General features: G+C 33.5%; 1 protein-coding gene and 1 non-coding gene across 3 annotated transcripts in view; one reads left to right on the top strand and one right to left on the bottom strand.

Annotated features, from left to right (window-relative positions):
- The window catches only part of mew (multiple edematous wings), a 193898-nt gene that overhangs the window by 58118 nt on the left and 116952 nt on the right, over window positions 1-18828 (top strand). The gene's annotated exons all lie outside the window — the stretch shown is intronic.
- On the bottom strand, window positions 10859-10931 carry TRNAM-CAU (transfer RNA methionine (anticodon CAU)). The gene has a single exon. It is a non-coding gene; the product is annotated as a tRNA-Met (tRNA).

Raw genomic sequence — 18828 nt, 5'->3', positions numbered from 1 at the left:
GTAGGGGCTACCTCTAAGATTTTCCTGTAAAAAAAATTGGTAAAATGGATTCGGCGGAATGCAGAGCATGTGCGGAGGATGCTGAGACGTTGTCACATTACCTTTACGAATAGCCAGCTTTCAGCCGGTTGAGACGGCTGCTCTAGTGAAATGTAACGAAACAGTATGCAGAGTGGCGCCAGGGCTAGATATAAAATTAGACTACCAGTAAGCATAATATTATATTAATTATAGAGAAAAAATAGTACGATGAAGGAGTTTAAGGAACATTTTAAGAGGTTTAAGGAAGTTTATTGTAGAGCTTGGTTTTAGAGGAGCGTAACCATCAAATTCCAAAATTTCAATTACGAAATTTATTTTTATTTTGTGATTATATTCACTTATAAGTATATTATATAGAGATAAAGCTGTGCCACTTTTTTTTATCGACATTGTAACTGCATTCACGCTGCTGCATTAAATTCTTTTTTGTACATAATTTTGTTTTTACATTTTTCGGTTGACGAATTGGAGCGTAACGTAATTTAATTTTTTAATCACTTTATATATATAGAAATATATTCACTGGTACGCCTAAAGAATTTGATGTGAAGTCAAAAGTAAATATTCCATGTTTTACGATTTTATGAGCTAAGTAAGCTATTTTCCATTTGACTGAGTATAGCTATTTTTGAAAAATTATTAAGTATTCACAGTAAAATTATTAAGTATTTGAATTAGAAAACTAAAGAAGATTGCTTGTACTTTGTGAACTCCTTTCTATCTGAAAATTTCGTAAAAAAGTACAGTGAAAGCTGATAAGATATAACATTCGCTTTCTTGGAAAAAAGTTTCTAAAAGGTTGTAGTTATTTGCTTCGAGGCATTTTCTTACCGTATTGATTTAAATATGGTAGTCTAAGCATCTGATAATTAATAGATTGTAGTCAGCATACCTATCGTCAGAGCATCAGTAAAAAAGCATCGAAGTTCGAAGAGAAGCAATACCGCTTTGCCGTATCTAAGGGTGACGGCTTTGAAGGGGACAAAATAGATATTGATGAATAAATAAACGCTTTCTTAAGAAATACAATATTCGCGATATTTTTTGAACATACCTCGTAATTTCCAACCTCAAAATAGATGAAAATTCCAAGTTGACTTGAATACGCCATTTTTTCGATGTATGTGTTTACCTTTATTACAACCAAAATTCATAAACATAATTTACATATATAAATATACGACTAACATATGTTATGTAAATGTAAATATTACCTACCCAAACGCCCACAACAATCTCCATAACCATGACCAACCAAGTCGCCAATGCTGCCATTAAAACTGTAACTAAAAACCCTAGAAGCAAAATTATAATTTCAAATCTGAACAAAAGAAAAACAGGCCATATAAGTATATATATATACGTATGTAGATATTTATAATCATATTTACAAACATACTGGCGTGTAACGAACAAAATCAGTTGCAGTGCCACGCAAATTCGCGCGAACAGCGAAACGGACCATAAACTTCTTGAGTTACACAACGGGCACCGCGGAGAATTGGTGGGTAGGCGACTGAGAACAGAGGAAGAAATGGTTCAAACATACATACATATATTTATATCTACATAGTTATGTTATATATGTATGGTTATGTGTAGATGGGGAGCTGGTAGGGCGGCAAGCTGTGCCCAACATGGGTGGACATGTTGTGCATAATTCACGCGATAGCGACAGGAGTGCAACACCAAAGCGCAGCAAATGAAGCGGAATCGCATTGAGTAGCAAATGGTAAAGCGGGGCAGTCAAAAAAAAAAAAACCGAGTACATATGTTACTAAATTGCCATGCAAAACAGTCGGCAGCAAAAATTTGAGCGTGTTGCAGACTTTTTTGTTAGACTTTGGTAGCCGAAAAAATTTGCTGCACGCTGTCATTGCAACGAAACGGCAATGTGCCATAAACAAATCAGAGCACAACGGACGGCTGACAGTGCAGCACAGCCGCACATGCAACAATTAAAATTCAATTTTTATGCCACGACAACAAAAAAAAAAAAACAAGAAACCACGTTAACTTCGGTTGCACCAAGCTAGCATACCCTTCACAAATAAAAAAATTTCCATATAAGAATTTAATTTTGAACGATCGTTTTGCATGACAGCTATGTGTTTTATATGCGACAGTGGTTTGATCAAACTAATTCGTTCAAAGATTGTACCGTTATCTTTCACAATAATCGATGCCTAATTTCGTGAAGCTATCTTGTGAAATAAAAAAGTTTTCCATATAAGGACTTGAGTTTGATCGATCAGTTTGTATGACAACTATTTGCTATAGTAGTCCGATCTAAACAATTTATTTGCAGATCATAGCACTTTCTTGGACAATTAATCATGCCAAGTTTCATGAAGATTTTTTTTCAAATGAAAATTTTTTCCATACAAGAGCTTGATTCCGATTTTCGATCAGTTTACATCGCAGCTATCTGTTAGAGTGATGCGATCTGAACAATTTCTTTGATAATTATAGCGCTATCTTGAACAATAGTCTATGCCAAATTTTATGAATATATCTTGTCATATAAACAAGTTTTCCATACAAGAACTCGGTTTTGATCATTCAGTTTGTATGACAGTTATATCCCATTATGTTCCGATATCGTCAGTTTCGACATATGAGCAGCTTGATGTGAAGAGAAGAACACTTTCAAAATTTCAGATCGATACTTGAAAAATTGAGAGACTAGTTCGCGTAATACATACATACGTATTTTTGGTGTTTTATATTTGAAGCGATTTTTTATGCATTTTTTACCTTTATTTATATGTGTGTAAAGATTTCAGTATGAGTCACATGACTTAATTTTAATAAATGCACGCGCCGCGGTAACTCAATATTTTAAAGCTGCCTGAGGCGATTTGCGCATGCGCGCCGTTGATGTCATTCGCCGCTTGTGTTACGAGTAGGATAGCTGCTGCAGCTGTGACTTCGCGAAAAAGTCACGTCAATTTAGCTTAAAGCTCTTTCGAGGTTTATTTTAAATTTTTTTGTGGGATTTGACTGATTGGTCAGTTGTTGCTCGTGCGCGCAGAAGTCTCTCTTACATTTTTTTCATACCACTTACCGTCGTTGATTGCCCTCAACTGCTGTGTTGGTTAATTTTGTATAAAAAAATGTTCACTTTGAGCTGTTGAGAAGCGCTGAAATATGAGGATGTGCAATCAATAAAGTACAATACTCGACGCAACAACCAATTTTCCACGCACTCATACATATGCACATACAGTTATATATGTACATACATATATAAGGAAACAATTTGTACGTAAGTACTTCATATATTGACTTGTAATTTGAAACTGCCTGGCAACGTCTGTGCGTCGTTCCGACTGTATGTCGTTGAGCTTTCAACAGTTTTTGTTTAATTAGCATAAAAATTACTTGACAAATGTTAACAGCAATTTTGTTTGCAACTTCTTTTCATCGCTTCACTTAAATATTTATTGTTCTAGTCTCATTTTGCACGCATGTAACATGCGATATTTACTTAGCTACTCGCAAGTGTGTGCATGTGAGTGTGTTTTCACGTCGGTTTCTTATAAGTTTTGTTTACAGTGTCTTATTTTTGCCGTGAGTTGTATATTTATTTTAATTTCTTTGAAATTGATGATGAAATATCAGTAGCAAAACTAACGCAAAGCAAATGCAAATTAATTTTGCGAATTTCGCGGAGATCCGCGTGAGTCACCCGATTTCGTTGTGCTGCAGAAATTCTAGTATTTTTCTGCAAATATTTTATTTGCACACTCAAAAATAAAAAGGACAATTGATAGAAGGTTGCCACCATTTCGAAAATTACATGATAGAAAAAACTGTAATATAAATGTCAAACTGATGAGGTTTACGCAAGAAGCATGCAGTTAGAACGTTCTGCAGGGTTGCCATACTTTTAAATTTTTTTATGCAATTAAAAACTTGAATAAAGAAAATTTACTAACGCGAACATCAAATTAAATAATTTTGAGAGATTTGTATTTCTGTACAGAAATTTTTCCAAATGGTTGCCAGCTGTTTGCAAAATTGAAAATTTAATTTTACTATATTGGTTTGAAAATATAATAATAAGTAATCACTTCCTTTAATATTTCATTAGTTTTTTCCTTTCGTAAATATTATTCTGAAGAGTTGCCAACTGTTTTTAAAAGTGAAAATTTAATACCATAATATGGGCATAAAAGAAAAGAAATAAGTAATAAGCTCTTTTGTAAATTATTACAGATTACAGATGGTCCTAAAAGATCCTCAACCGTGCTTGATATAATCCATGAATATTTAACTTACATGTAAGCTCAAAAAGTTCATAAAACAGCAATTCAATAGAGGACGGGAATTCAACTAAAGAATAGAGAAGCTATTGAAATTAACCCGCAGTTCATTGGGTACCACTGAGAAAGGCTCGGAGCTTCCGAAGTCACTAAATGCTCGAAGAGAGCTTAACATTATCACTCTTGTAAGGAAACGACTGAGCGGTACAGTAATGCACATGGATTTCAGGAACCGGCAAAAAAAAAATTGGTTTCACGCAGAGAGTTAATATTACAGACTTCAACAGATCGTTTGGATTTTGAAAGATAAATTTTAAGAATTTGGTGGAATTATTATAAAGTCATTTGAGAATACCAAATTCATGAATAGTAGTGAAGTGAGAGAGAGAGAGAGAGCAGTAGAGACAGTTCTAATTAGATAAATATAAGTTTTACAAGTCTGAAGCTGAACTACCAATGTAACAGTATAATCTATGAAGAAACCTATTTTTCAAACTTAACACACTCTACTCTTTCCACAACTATTTTTAATTCTCTCTAATCTACTAAACAAAAGACAACAAGAATATAGAAAAACAAACAAAAAGCATTAAAAATATATAATTTTCGCTCGCAAAAATGCATTATTGACAATTCGTTACATGGCAGCTCTTTCCACATGCAGTCCGAGTGACTATTAGTATACATAATTTCGTATTTTCACGCCCATAAAATGCGGAGAACTCTTCTTCAAATGCATGGATTTGCAAGGTGTCATCAATAAATTCGTCAACTTGCACTTTGCAACGCATGTCTAAATGTGCTAATGTGTGTAGAGACGATTTGCAACGTGCACAAAAGAAGACGCTGCGAAATGACAGCTAACGGTTGTTTGCTGTCAAGTGCGGACTCAAGTTGATATTTTGCGTATATATTGTAGGTATATCTGCATTATGGAAGTTAGTAAATCGAAATGGTAATGCGAAAAAATGTCTTGTTCACTACAGTAAAGTGTCTTGTTCGGAACATTAATTCCATGTCAAGAGTTTGTAATTTTGCAAGTTGAAAACCATTTTCAAAATACTTTTTCCAGAATAATATTGTATGTATTGCCGGATTAATTTATTTATACTTTATTAATTAAATTGCATAAGTCGCAGTGTTCTTTTTAATTTTCTCCAGATTTATTCCAATTTCCGTTAAGACATTGTTTGATTCGATTTAAAGTTCCGAAATGAAATATCTCTAAAAAAAGGGGTATTTACGAAACAAAAATACAGAACTCAAAATTGAAATAGAATCTTTTCGAAAGTTGTTTGAATTATCGTGTCTTCAAATATATTGCTGATACGATGTGTGCAACCTAGAAGCAGAAATCTTTAATTTTATCAACATATACTGTTCCCAAAATGTTCTACTACTACTTCTGAAGTACCCGAAGTGCCGGTTCCGGCTTTGGTGAGAATTTGGAAAAAAAGGATTTTAGTCAGCTTATGGTGATATGCTTATATGAGTTTGTCAATGCGCATGCGCAGACTATTTAATTCTTCAAATGCATAATGTCAGGCATTCTATTTATTCTAAATACAACCAACACTATTGCAGATGTGCGGTACATATGACATATGCTTGTTGTTGTGTGTCGGTTTACTGCCTTTGTTACTTCATCATTGTCGCTGATTACCTTTGTTGGTGCGTCTGTCGGCTGTCATTTGCCAAAAGCTGTCAACGGAAGTGTTGATGAATATGTTTTCGTTCCACAGACCCGACGGACTTTTTGAGTGAGTGACTAACTCACTATTTTCCTTGCTCGTTATTCGCAAATTTTTTTAGCATTTACTATATTGTCGTGTTGCATGCTTTTTATACTCTCGTTTATAACCAATATTTGGTCTTGTGCTCTTGTCGGTCTCGTTTGGTCTTCGCTAAAGCATAAAAGTATAGTAAAAACATTCTGCTTTTTTCAAAAAGCGTTTTATAAAGTCAACTGCCGTACAATATTTTTGCCGCATTGTCATGTCACTGACAGCTTCGTAAATGGTATGTGCAGCATGCCACAGCAATAAAATAATACTACGCACAATCATATTTAAAAATGAAAAAATGTACAACCATAAAACAGCTCGAAAACTGTTTTAACCACAAACTTAATGAAAAGGTAATGAGTAAGCGTTCATTGTTAGTGCTTCAGCGCATGCGCTAATGACAGCAGAACATCAAATCGTTGAAAGAATAGCTCAACCCACAAACTAACGTGCCTACGTATTGTTCGTCGATTGAATTGAACATTTTTAATAAAGAGTTGCGATGATTTTTAGGTTAGGCATTAACAATTTTGTTGTCTGATGATGGTGTTGATGTTTTTAGGGTTGTTATTACAATGTTTTGTTCTTGCACCAATTCTATGTGCTTTGCATCGCGTTTTTCATGCATTTTTAACGTTGTTTTGATATACACTCTTGCTTAGGTTTTCTTGTAAAATTTCATCGATCGCTGCCTTTCGGTTGTTGATTGATCACAATGATTTGACCTATGTTAATCCCATAAATCTGGTAATGCTCGTTAACCATGTGACGTGTTATTTCCGTTTGTTGTATGTAGTGCAATTATTTTTCATGACTTTACAATAGCATTTATGAAATACCTATATATATATGATATTTAGTTAAATACACAGCGAGAAATTATGAGTATGTAATATTCAGAGAAATGTGATAGGTTCTAACTTACTGCCTAAATCGCCCATATTTTATAAATTTTCTTTTCTATCGTCATCATAATATTTTATTTAATAAATTTTTAATAATCTGCTCTTAAGCGGCACACGAAACGTATAATTAAATAACAAACGATTTCTTCATATTTCAACAACACTTCGGAAATTTTAAATTGATATCTCAAATAGTTTTTGAGTCACAGCCTTCTAAAGTTAAGTTCAATTGTTCCATCAGTTAATTTTTAAACTCGTTTTTCGCAAAACAAAATTTTTCAAATTTGCTTGAGTGATTATTCGAGACAAATGATCCGATTACTATCAAATTTTTTTTCATGTTCTGTGTATAGTTTTCTATACAATGACCTACTACAAGTAGTTTTAGATCTGATGAAAAATCGAATTTCGGCAGCTCAAAAACTTCCAAATTTGGGAAATCCAACTTTTGAATAAAATGCGGCGTTTATTTTATTCAAAAGTTGGATTTCCCAAATTTGGAAGTTTTTGAGCTGCCGAAATTCGATTTTTCATCAGATTTATTACAATTTTTGATATTTTTCGAACATAACTCAAAAAGTATTTTTTTCTTTGCAAGGAACTGTGTGTTTAAAAATATTTATAAATATAATTTTAAAAAAGTTTAACAATTGATACAATACATTTTTTTTTTAATTCTCAAAAATTGCATTTATATAGGCTGTCAAACTGAGTGAAGAACTTTTGCAATTAACTTTCTACATTGAAATTGAACTGGATCCATTGCTACTTAGGTTTATTTAGGGAACATTGATTTATAAGAATCCTTTGATGATTTTTTTACAGATGTCTACGAACCTTTACCAATCAAATGAGCTTCATGATTGCTTAAAGTCGAGTTCCATGAACTACAAATTTATTCGTTGTCGCTATAAAGTGAGATCTTTCAATTTTGGCTACTAAATCTGTCGATATTACAGCTATTTACATCGACTTTTTTGAGAGAATTCAGTTATCAAAACTGGTCATGTTGTTTCAGGAGGTTCTCAGCGAGTTCCAGCGCGACCGTAGTGCTGTAACAGCAACAACTATAGAACTTAAGCAGGCAAAGTCAGTCACCCTATATTTTAAATATTTTTACGCTGGAAGAGACTAATTTCGATCCCATTTTGACGAAATCGTTTGGCTTCAGCTCAATATTTCTTAAAGCATCATTTGCATCATACCACGAATAGTACTTTTTTAATATAAATTAATCTTAGTTATTCATCAATCCGGTTTCACCTAATTACTTATTTATACAAAACTAAAATTTTTGCCGTGTAAAATTTTTATTTCTAACTTTACATTTCGCTCCTTGTTGTCTGCCACGCGGGTCTATGCTTTGTTTGGGGACGCCCACGCTACTGTTATGATTTCTTGTTATTACTTTTTATTGTTTCTACGTCTTATTTATTATAATTTCCAGTCAATGAGCATATGCACACGTTAAGCGTTCAATATGAATGAAGTAAGCCATAGATAGATATCAAGGTAGATAGTTAGTTCGATAGAGGGGCTTGTCGGTATGTTGACGTTGTCAATCGAGGGTAAATCAATCATTTACATTCATTTGCATGGCCACATGCAACACGCTCAGGTGGCGAGCGAGTACATAAGCGATGCAATGCGAGTGGCAGCTGAGCTCATAGTAAAAGTTGGAGAAATAATTACAAAAATAAAAGGAAAATTAAATTGTTGGTGGCCTAACGTGGGTGCGAATAGTTGTGCATATACAATTATTTCTAAGAATATTCATATATATAAATGTGCCGTATGCGTTTATAATAATTAAACCAATCCTTTGTATGCACTTTTGACACACTGATTAATTTGTAATATTATGTTTTTAAAATTTTTTTCTTCTCTTTGCAGGTATGTCTGACCAATATTTTTTAAGGTGCAACTTCGATTTATGTACGAAATTGCTTATATAAATATTTTTATATATACCAGTATGTACATAATTAAGCATAGAATTCTTGGAAATGTGAGTACACTTTCTTTAGTACAATATAACTATAAGAAATATTATTGTATATATTTTCTTTATGTTCAATACTTAGACCACACAATTTTCTTGTCACCGTTTCGCACTTCCCACTCCAACCGGTGCGGGCGCGTATTTTTCCATCTTCGTACTGACTACACCCACCCATTAAAAGTTTTCCTGCATTCGCGTTTTATGCATCTTTTGAGAAATGTGGTAAATGTCAAAATTTGACATAAATGCTTTTCCTCATGTGCGTTCGCTGGAATTGATGCTGCGTTGCTTTTACAATTATTCACATCAACTACACCCATAACTCTTCCAGTTAAGCGTTTTTTGTAATCATTATTTTTTCCCTTTAAATTACCATTACTTTCTTCTTTGCTTTTTTTATGTTTTTTTTTTTTTGCTGTTTTGTGTTTGCCAATATTCATCATTCCTCCAAAAAGACTTTGCCCGCAATAAGTCTGCGTTCAGCTGCTCAGGCATTTCCTCATTGCCTCAACGATTATTCCCGCAATCATTCGTACGCACATCGTTTAAGAGGTTGCATGCCTCATTGTGGATAAACAATGCGCGTCTTTGATGGCAAGAAGGATGTAGAGTTGGCATTAGAATGCTGCGCTTAGTTGTGCAGATTGCAAAAAAGGCGAATAAAATGAAATTTTGTACCCGTCCTTTTCTCACCAAGAAGCTGCTCATTTGTTGGAACGGTGGATATCGGACCACATATATATGTCATATAGCTGTCATACAACAGATCGGCTTACTATAGCGTATGTATAAAATACTTTTTCATTTGACGAGATATCTTCACGAAATTTGACGTGAGTTATTGTCTAAGGCAACGATGCAATCTCCAAAGAAAAAGTTCAGATCGGATCACTTTAGCATACTTGTATAGCTACCATACAAACTGACCGATCAAAGTTCTTGTAAGGTTTTGTATTTGTGAAGGGCAATATAGTTTCGGTGCAAATGAAGTTAATGTTTTTTCTTGTCACCATATTTTTTCCAAAATTTTAGTTCAGCAAAATATTTCTTTTAGGTTTACCACAGGATTTATAAACTTTAAAATAGTGCTGCAGAAAAGTTAGAAACCGAAATTGATAAATCTGGCAACTCCATTTTTATTATATATACATTTTTTCTAAGAACATATCAGATGTTCTTTTTCATATTTCGGACCTCGAATTCATTTCAAAACTTCGTATTGTTTTTTTCGGGCCACGACATGTATAGACCAAGACAGATAATTCTTTGAAAGCAAAATAAATCATAATACGATAAGATGAAACTAATTGCAAAAGAAAGATAAAATTACAAGAATAAAAGCAAAAATAATTTGCGTTTGATCTGTGGGTGGGAAGAGGAGGGGAGAAAAGTTGTTGAATTTTTTTATCTCGATTTCCGACAAGAATAACAGTCCATGGAAAAATTTTAAATGAAAAGGTTATAGGTAATAAAAAGATGTACAACTTTTTTATTTATTATAAAATTGAAATAACCAAGTTTTTGGAATTTATTTTTTTTTTAAAGAAATTTGGTGCAAATTTAACTTTTTATTTAACAAACAAACTGTAATTAATATCAGAAGAGGACCCTAATTTTCTCATGTCAAAATATTTTAAATTTAGATTTCTTAAAAAAGTTTAGTAAAAGCTCTTCGCTGAAGAGACTATAATATATACTTGTACTATTGTAGCAATTTTTCTTAAAAAATTAAATTCTGACGAAAGTCCTAGACTCTCTCAATTGTCAATAAAAATTTAACTTCATTATAATATATTATAGAATATTAATTTTTAAAAATAAAATTTGCAATTAAAAAATTTAAAACAAAAAAGTGACTGCCCCGGGTGAGGCTCGAACTCACGACCTTAAGATTATGAGACTTACGCGCTGCCTACTGCGCCACCGAGGCTATTCAAAATCGCTGCACGAAAATGGTCAGCTGTTATTACTCTCAAAGAAAACAAACGCAATTAGAATTAATAATGCAACAAATATTTAAAACTCTAGGCGTGATTGATGGCGTGAGACATTTCTGACAAACACAAATAACAAAACTTGTTTTATAAGTAGGCCAAAAGTAATTTGCAAAGAGTTTAAGCAAGCAAAAGAAAAATAATGAATTTTAAGGATTTGCAAGAATCTTAAATAACGTAGGTGGTTATATCCACTTGCAAGTCACGAAATTTTTAGGTAATTTTTTGGTAATTTTTTTTAAGAGGCATTTTTTTCATAACTAAAAATAAATAAAGGACATTGACAGAATTCAATGTAATTTAGTATTCCGTGGTTCATTTCGAAAATTTTTGGATTTTTAAATTAACTCAACTTCAAAAACCAAAAAAAAAACTTATTATTACAATAAATGAGTGTAAGTAATGGTAGAAATACCAGTTAAAATGTTTGATTTTCGACAAAATGGCAACTTTGTGAAAAAAGTCTGTTTTGTAAAAAGATTTACATTTCAGAGTGTTAAGAATCTAAATTATTGTCAAAAACCTTATACCTTCGATCATTACCTAACAAATATAATATATCAATGAAGATCGTTTAAAAATTTCATGACGATCAATTCAGCTGTTTTGGAGAAAATTTCCTCATCCAAATTTTATCACAGTGTTTCGAGAAAAACACGTGTTAAGTTTTGGAAGCCCCTTACGTTAAATAAAATTTTTTTTTTGCAAATACGCTCATCTCCGAACTACGTGCCAAATCAACTTTAAATGTTCGCAGAATAGTATACAGTTTCCCACATTTTTCGTTTGATTCTAATCACAACTAATAAATAGCATTATTATGCAGCGAATTCCACTCACTTCAGCTAAAAGCGTCAATATCAGCCATCTTCATGTGATATTTTGTCACATACGCCTAACCATCAGTCAAGCGCAAGAAAATTAGCAATTTATGTCAATTCATCAATGACGGTCAAGTCGTTTGCGCAAGCTCATTAAGTCTTGCTTAATAGAATTTCTTGTCATGCGCCAAACACTGACAGTGACACGTTTTTATTAATCGATACCAAGAGCATTTTCATAGTTAATTATAGGTTAGTAGAAATAATCTCACATTCACGCTCGAATATCAAATGCAACGACCAGCTAAAGCCGCTACTAGTTGCGAGTTTCAATTAACGCCAGATGACAATGTACTCGTGTGTTGTAGCCACGCATGCCGATCAATGGTGCGTAGACGACGGCTGAAATTGATCTTCAACGATTTTTGCGATGCGCTGTACAGGAAGGGAGATCATATTTATTATATGCACGGCAGCAATAAATGTCCGATGATGCTCGCTTAATTAATTGACTGGCCACAAAAAAGTAGAATGCGTCAAAAATATGTGTATATACATGCATACATATGTGCGGTATATATACTATATGTATATATAATATATACTTGTATAAATATGTATATTTACGTCTCTTCATTGTCCAGTGATCGTCACTACTGATCGCAATGGGCTGAGGGAGCTTAAATGTTTCTTGCCTCTGAATGGAGAGGGGTCAACTGCTTTTTGCAGTAACAGCGTTGACTTTGGTTGTTGCAACGTGTAATTATGAAAGTGAAACGTGAAAATATAACATACATTTTGTTTTTGTACTCCTAAAGTGACAAACATTTTTTTCACAGCTGCATGTGTTGCCAGATCTGCTGATCTCACTCATTGTCATTTGAGTAAGTGGAAGCAATGCGTTGGAAATGCATTTTAGTAAAAACTGTGTTGCACACACCTTCTTACATTACACATTTTTTCTGCTTTCATATGCGCTTTATTTCGTTTTTCCTATGTAATTTGTCATCTTACTCAGCAAAAATATGTGTCGCCGGCTATTTTTTCACTCTAGTGTATCAAAAGGTAAACATGTAAGTGATCGGCTTGCTGCAACTGTCGCTCGGCTTGTGTATTTGCGTTGATCTTGGCACTCGTAAGCTCGTTTTTACATTTTTCTTTTACACATTTACATTTTTTCTTTTCATTTTGGTTTATTTTGTGCTTTGTTGCATTCATTAACGTCTAATGTGTTGTATTATATTTTATTGCAGTCGCAGTTGTTTGAACGTTATACCTTATACATACAAATGTGTATTTGCACATATGCATAGTTATGTATTTTAATGCAAATAGGAAGTGTAAAATGAGTAAAACATTTAACTCATTTGCGCAAATTGTCGACAATGATTAAAATGTGTTTTGCGACGGCTTTTATGTTCCCACTTTAACCTATAAAAGTGCGGTTTGTTCAATGTTAAATACATTTCGGTTTTATTACTAATAATTTTACGGTCAGGAATTTAAAATATTCAAAGCTTAATTGCTGTAGGCTTTGTGAGCTAAATTTATGTATTCGTCTGGAGCCTAACACAAATTGAAATCTTTATTTTACTCAAATAGGACTTATATTTTTCTCATATGTAATTCAATAGGTCTACTAAAACGATACCCATTATATTTGCATTAAATTGAAGGTTTTATTTAGCATAGTTAGAATAAACCAAATTTGGTCAAATATGCACCGTTTTGTTCGATAAGTTGTTGCCACCTGAAGGTAGCGCTCTTATAGACACCCTCGTCCCTATCGGCAACGTAATGGGACTGTCGGTTTTCATAAGCTTCTCTTGAAGCGAAGTTTTCTGCAGCAAAATCATGCGTCATAGGCAGGAACAAATAGCGATAACTTGATGACAGGTCCGGAATTTAAGCTGGAGGCATAAGAACCTACCACACAAGCTCCCGGAACTCCTAGCGAGTTACTTTCGATGTGTGTGACTTTTCGTTGTCCTGATGGAACACAATTCAGCTCCTATAGGCCAAAACTGACTGATCTGGGTGATTGCTTACTCAACACGGTCCAATTGGTAAACGTACAGTTTTGAATTAAGAGAAATAAAACAACTGTAAAATAATCTATTTTCTTTTAGTTGGTGTCCATTTTTTTACGCGTTCTCAGTAACTACTCAAGCAATCCTAAAACTGTCCAGAAAATTTTTTTTTGTATGAAATTCAATTTTTCTAACGCCTTATAGCTTAACCCGATCGCAAGTATACAACGCGGGATACATATATATTGGACACATAATGGATTTCTGATCCGTTTCCAAATTCGTGTTCTTTGTTTCACAAATCTATAGGTCGACAAGTTTTCAAACACCTTAACTTTGCGTCATAAACTCGAGAATAATACAAGTAAATCTATTGTTCACTACTAAATCTTGTTCGCAAACACTATGTTTATCATACAAAAAATAGTTAATAATTTATTTGTTATTTATGGAAATAAAATTCTATAAAAGTAGGACTAAAATTTTATTACATTTCAATGTTATATACATGTAGTATGTAAATAAATATATTTTAACGCTAATTTTGAAATATTGATAGCATTTGATTTTTGTTCATTAACACAAAACTTTAAATTCGACCGTTAGTTTCGGGTCTCGACGGGTTTGAATTTTAGAATTATGATATTAAATTAATTCCAAGATTCCAATTTCAATTCTGAGTTTAATAAATTTTCACCTAAAATCTTGATTTTAAAAAGCTTTGGATTCCACACAATTTTATCGCTCACAAATTTTAAAAACTTGAAACGATTTTAAAGAAGTCTAAATAGTAGAAGTGAAGCTTCGTTTCGGTTTAATAAATAATAATATATAATTTTTTTACCTTTATATTTTAAGGCTAATATACCCGGTTAAGGGTATGAGTATATTAAGTTTGTTACGAGGTTTTGTAACACCCAGAAAGAAACATTGGAGGCTCCTTAAAGCATACGAGTAGTATACAAATATATATAATTGATCTGTATATACGAGAAATAGTCAATCCGTTTGCTAACTTCCTTTTCTTCCCAGAGAGTTGCTCATTTCTCGGCACTGCTGATATCGGATCACTGTATGATATAGCTGAACGATGGGATTAAAGTTCTTGTATGGAAAACATTTTCATTTGATGAGATATCTTCGCAAAATTATATATGTAGATCATTATCCATTGCATCGCTATAATCTTTAAAGAAGTTGTTAAGATCGGACAACTCTAGCATATATCTGCCATACAAGTACAAACAGAACGATGAAAATCAAGTCTTTATTTGGAAAACTTTTTTATTCGTCAAGATATTTTCACGAAATTTTACATAAATTATATATACATATAGTTGCTATATAAACTGATCAACCAAAGTTCTTGCATAGAAAATTTTTTTTATTTTTTTTTTTTTAATTTATTTAGTTGACAATTATTTTTTTTTAAATTTTAATTTAATAATTTTCTTCTTATTTAATTAATTTTTCAAAATAAAATTTTAACTATTTTGATTGTTTGTTTTATTACATACGTACACACGTGTGCATTTACTAGAAATCGAAAGCTTAAAAATCATTCCCACAGTAATTCAATATTAATACAACAAAAACGTACGCAAATATTGCAGCGTCACTTCCTGCGCGTAACTGCGCAATCGCAACTGTTGTGCTTCACACAGTTTGTCTATAAATGACAGCTTCAATATATATGTATATTTTTTCCAATCTGCTTGCATACCGCACGCGATTACAAATTCAATGCGCATTTAATGAACTCCTTTTATGTAAAATTTTATAAAAACAATACAATCTGCCGCCGCATCGATAGTCTTTTAAGCAAAAACAACAAATCTCTAAATAAAATTATAAACTCCACTACTGTCAATTTTCACACTATCAAAACGGTGGCATCGCGACTGCCAGCTACCACCAAAAATGGCTAGGCAAATGTGGCAAAGGCAAACCCGCGCATTGCAACAAAAAAAAAGCGATATAAAGCTGTAACAAAAAAGGAATGCCAAGTGGTGTGTGTGTGTGTATGAAAAAAATATTTGCATTTTCGCGCATGCAAATAAATAAAGATTTCCATTTTTTCTGTCAGACGAGTTGCGCTTGCCGCTCGTCCGGACGTCTGTCGGCTGCCAATATAATTGGACAAGATGTCGAAGTCGACAAAGTTAACATTTGCTGCACACATACACACTTATATATTCATATTGGGTACCTGTGTTGGCGGCAACAGTATCTAACTGCTGAAACAATAACCAAATAGCTGAAAAAAAAGCACTCCTGAAGCAGTTAAGAAGTAAAACAAATAAATAAAGAGAAGCCGCGTATTTAACAGGCAGACGGCACAATACAAGAGGAGGCAGCTGCACTCATACATTACTTTGACTAGAGATCTATGCATACAGTTTAGGCCCACTTGGGTGCCTCGTTGCCTTGGTGCAATGGCCCAACATTCAAAGTGGGCAAACGAAAAAGAGTTGCCAATGTGTTGCCACCGCCGATTGCATGCTAAATACTTTTGCGGTTTGCATGCCACATTGTTGCAGCGTTGCGCCGCAGTCAGCAGTTCGTGAGACAGCGGGCGGCTATCATTGGAGGGCATCGCCGCCTCCAACACTGTTGGGCTGCTTAGCTTTTTCAGTACACGCTGAGTGAAGGCATCGATCGTCGCAACAGCCTCGCAAACGTTCAGTGTCAATATCAAGTTGGCGTGCGGAGATGTTGCGGCAGCTTGAGTAGCTGCAGCTGCGGAAGCACAAGTCACAATTGAGGTTATCATGCAGAGCGAGCAAAAAATAAAATAAATTTAATAAAAAATATGAAAAAATATCTCTTATAAATATTTAATTTCTTAAGCGTTTTTTCATATTTCTGATTCGCGTTGAATTTTCATATTCAAAAAACACAAAAAATGAAGCAAATGTACACAAATATTCGTTGAGATTGTGATTTGCTATAACGGTAATTGCCAATATTAGGCAGATGCACGTTGCGATATGCAAATATAGAAAAGTATGTCATGGTCTAAGCTCACCAAGCGACGACGAAAGAAAAAAGTTATGAATATTAAGACAATTATTTCTAGCCTTATCGTGCTTAAATTTTCGTTATTGGAACTCGTTTTTTTTTTTAAAAGATAAAATATTATGATCGATTCTTTAGATTCTGCAAATCTATCTAGTGTAATTCGTCTAAGAGTGATCAATGGAGATGAGTTTAATGCTAAGAGTTGAATTAGTTATCACAGTGACTAAATAGCATTTCCTTTCCTATCCTGTTGCCATTTCAGGCTCTGTGTTCTGAACAGCAGGCGAATTAAACTTATCATTTTGCGTAATAATGCAGCTTTACCGATAGCAAGAGTTTTATGGCTCCCATCAAAATTTCGTTCGCCTCTTGCTAGCACCATTTACTCTCTCTATTGTAAAATAGATGGATATTCGACGGTGATAATGTTTTCAACCTGCAGATAATGATTAGAATCTTGCTTTTGAGTTTTAAGCTTGGACTTGAAATATTTCTCTCCCTCTTTCTTTATATATATTATATATCTTATATTTATATGTTGTCATTCTAAAATTGACAGAAACCATTATCGGATGATTATATATGACGATCAGTGGCAAAGACTAAAAAACATTTATTAATCATTTGAAATGCGAGTTTCATTCTTAATTTGAAATGAAATTAATGCTTGAAGTTTGTATTTGTAGTAAATCATTTGTTACTTCAGATCCCAAGTCATAAAATAACAAGAAAAATCGGCCAGTTTGTATGACAGCTATATGTTATGGTAGTCCGATATCGGCGATTCCGACAAATGAGCAGTTTCTAGGGGAAAAAAGGACATGTGCGAAATTTCAGATTGTTATCTCAAAACTTGAGGAACTAGTTCAGCTTTATACATACAGGCAGACGGACAGGGCTAAATCGACACAGCTCGTCACTCTGACCGTTTATGTACATATATACACTTTTTAGGGTTTCCGACGTTTCCTTCTGGCTGTTACAAACTTCGTTGCAAATTAAATATATTCTGTTCAGGGTATAAAATTGCACACACATTACAAATGCGAAATAAGTCGCTATCAGAGCTTAACGAAAAGTGTCTATTGTGGCACACCTACTACTAACTATGCGCCCACGCTGTGTTAACGGTCAGCGGTCAACTAAGTTAATTCGTTTATATGTTATTTTTGTTGTTGCTGTCGCATCTTTAGTAACAGCAGAGTGTGATATAACAGTAAGGAAGCTTATAAGTTTGTAACGGTGTTTATACATAAAATTTGCTGAATTTTTCTTTTTTGTTTTAACCACATATCCTGGTGTTTGATTGCTTTAAATTTTCTAAATCCAATGAAACTACTGCTGGGGACTTAGTAAATAGTTGGCCAAAGTATTTTTAGTTAAGACTCTTTTATCCATAAGCTTAGCCTTATCCGGCTCTACTAGTATTAGAAACCGTCGAAAACGGAAATGAGATAATATTCCAAAATGTGCCTAATAAAGGTTTTTTCTTCTCTGAATTGACTTAATCTAAACCAAATATGCTAAATGTAGGCCTTTACCTGTAGACTCCTAATAAAATATCTATAATTGTTCTAAAAAGATCATTAAGTAGAGGTCGCCAAAGAAAGATTGTTAACGAAACCAAAAAAAAAAAAAAAAAATTCATTACTCTTCCACATTTGGATGCTGGTGGTTTTTAACTCTCTCAAAACACAAATATTCGTTCTGGAATAGGCCACGTGTAACAATTCGCAGAATACCACACGGTTCCAGACGTATAGAATTAGAATAATAATTTATCAGATAGGCAGGAAAAGGGACCGATCAGATCAGAACATTTTCGGGAAGCTAGAACGGCCTACAAACTATTGATGCAACATCGCTGTGTCTACCAGATGAATATTCTACATAATGGGGACTTCAAAAATTACATTTCTATATCGCGTATTTCGGGTTCAATTTTCTATTTAGAGTAGTTC

This window comes from Bactrocera oleae, chromosome 5, assembly GCF_042242935.1.
Source record: "Bactrocera oleae isolate idBacOlea1 chromosome 5, idBacOlea1, whole genome shotgun sequence".
NCBI classification, from domain to species: Eukaryota; Metazoa; Arthropoda; class Insecta; order Diptera; family Tephritidae; genus Bactrocera; species Bactrocera oleae.
The sequence above is the reverse complement of the archived record's forward strand: the minus strand, read 5'-3'. Positions and strand labels throughout refer to the sequence as shown.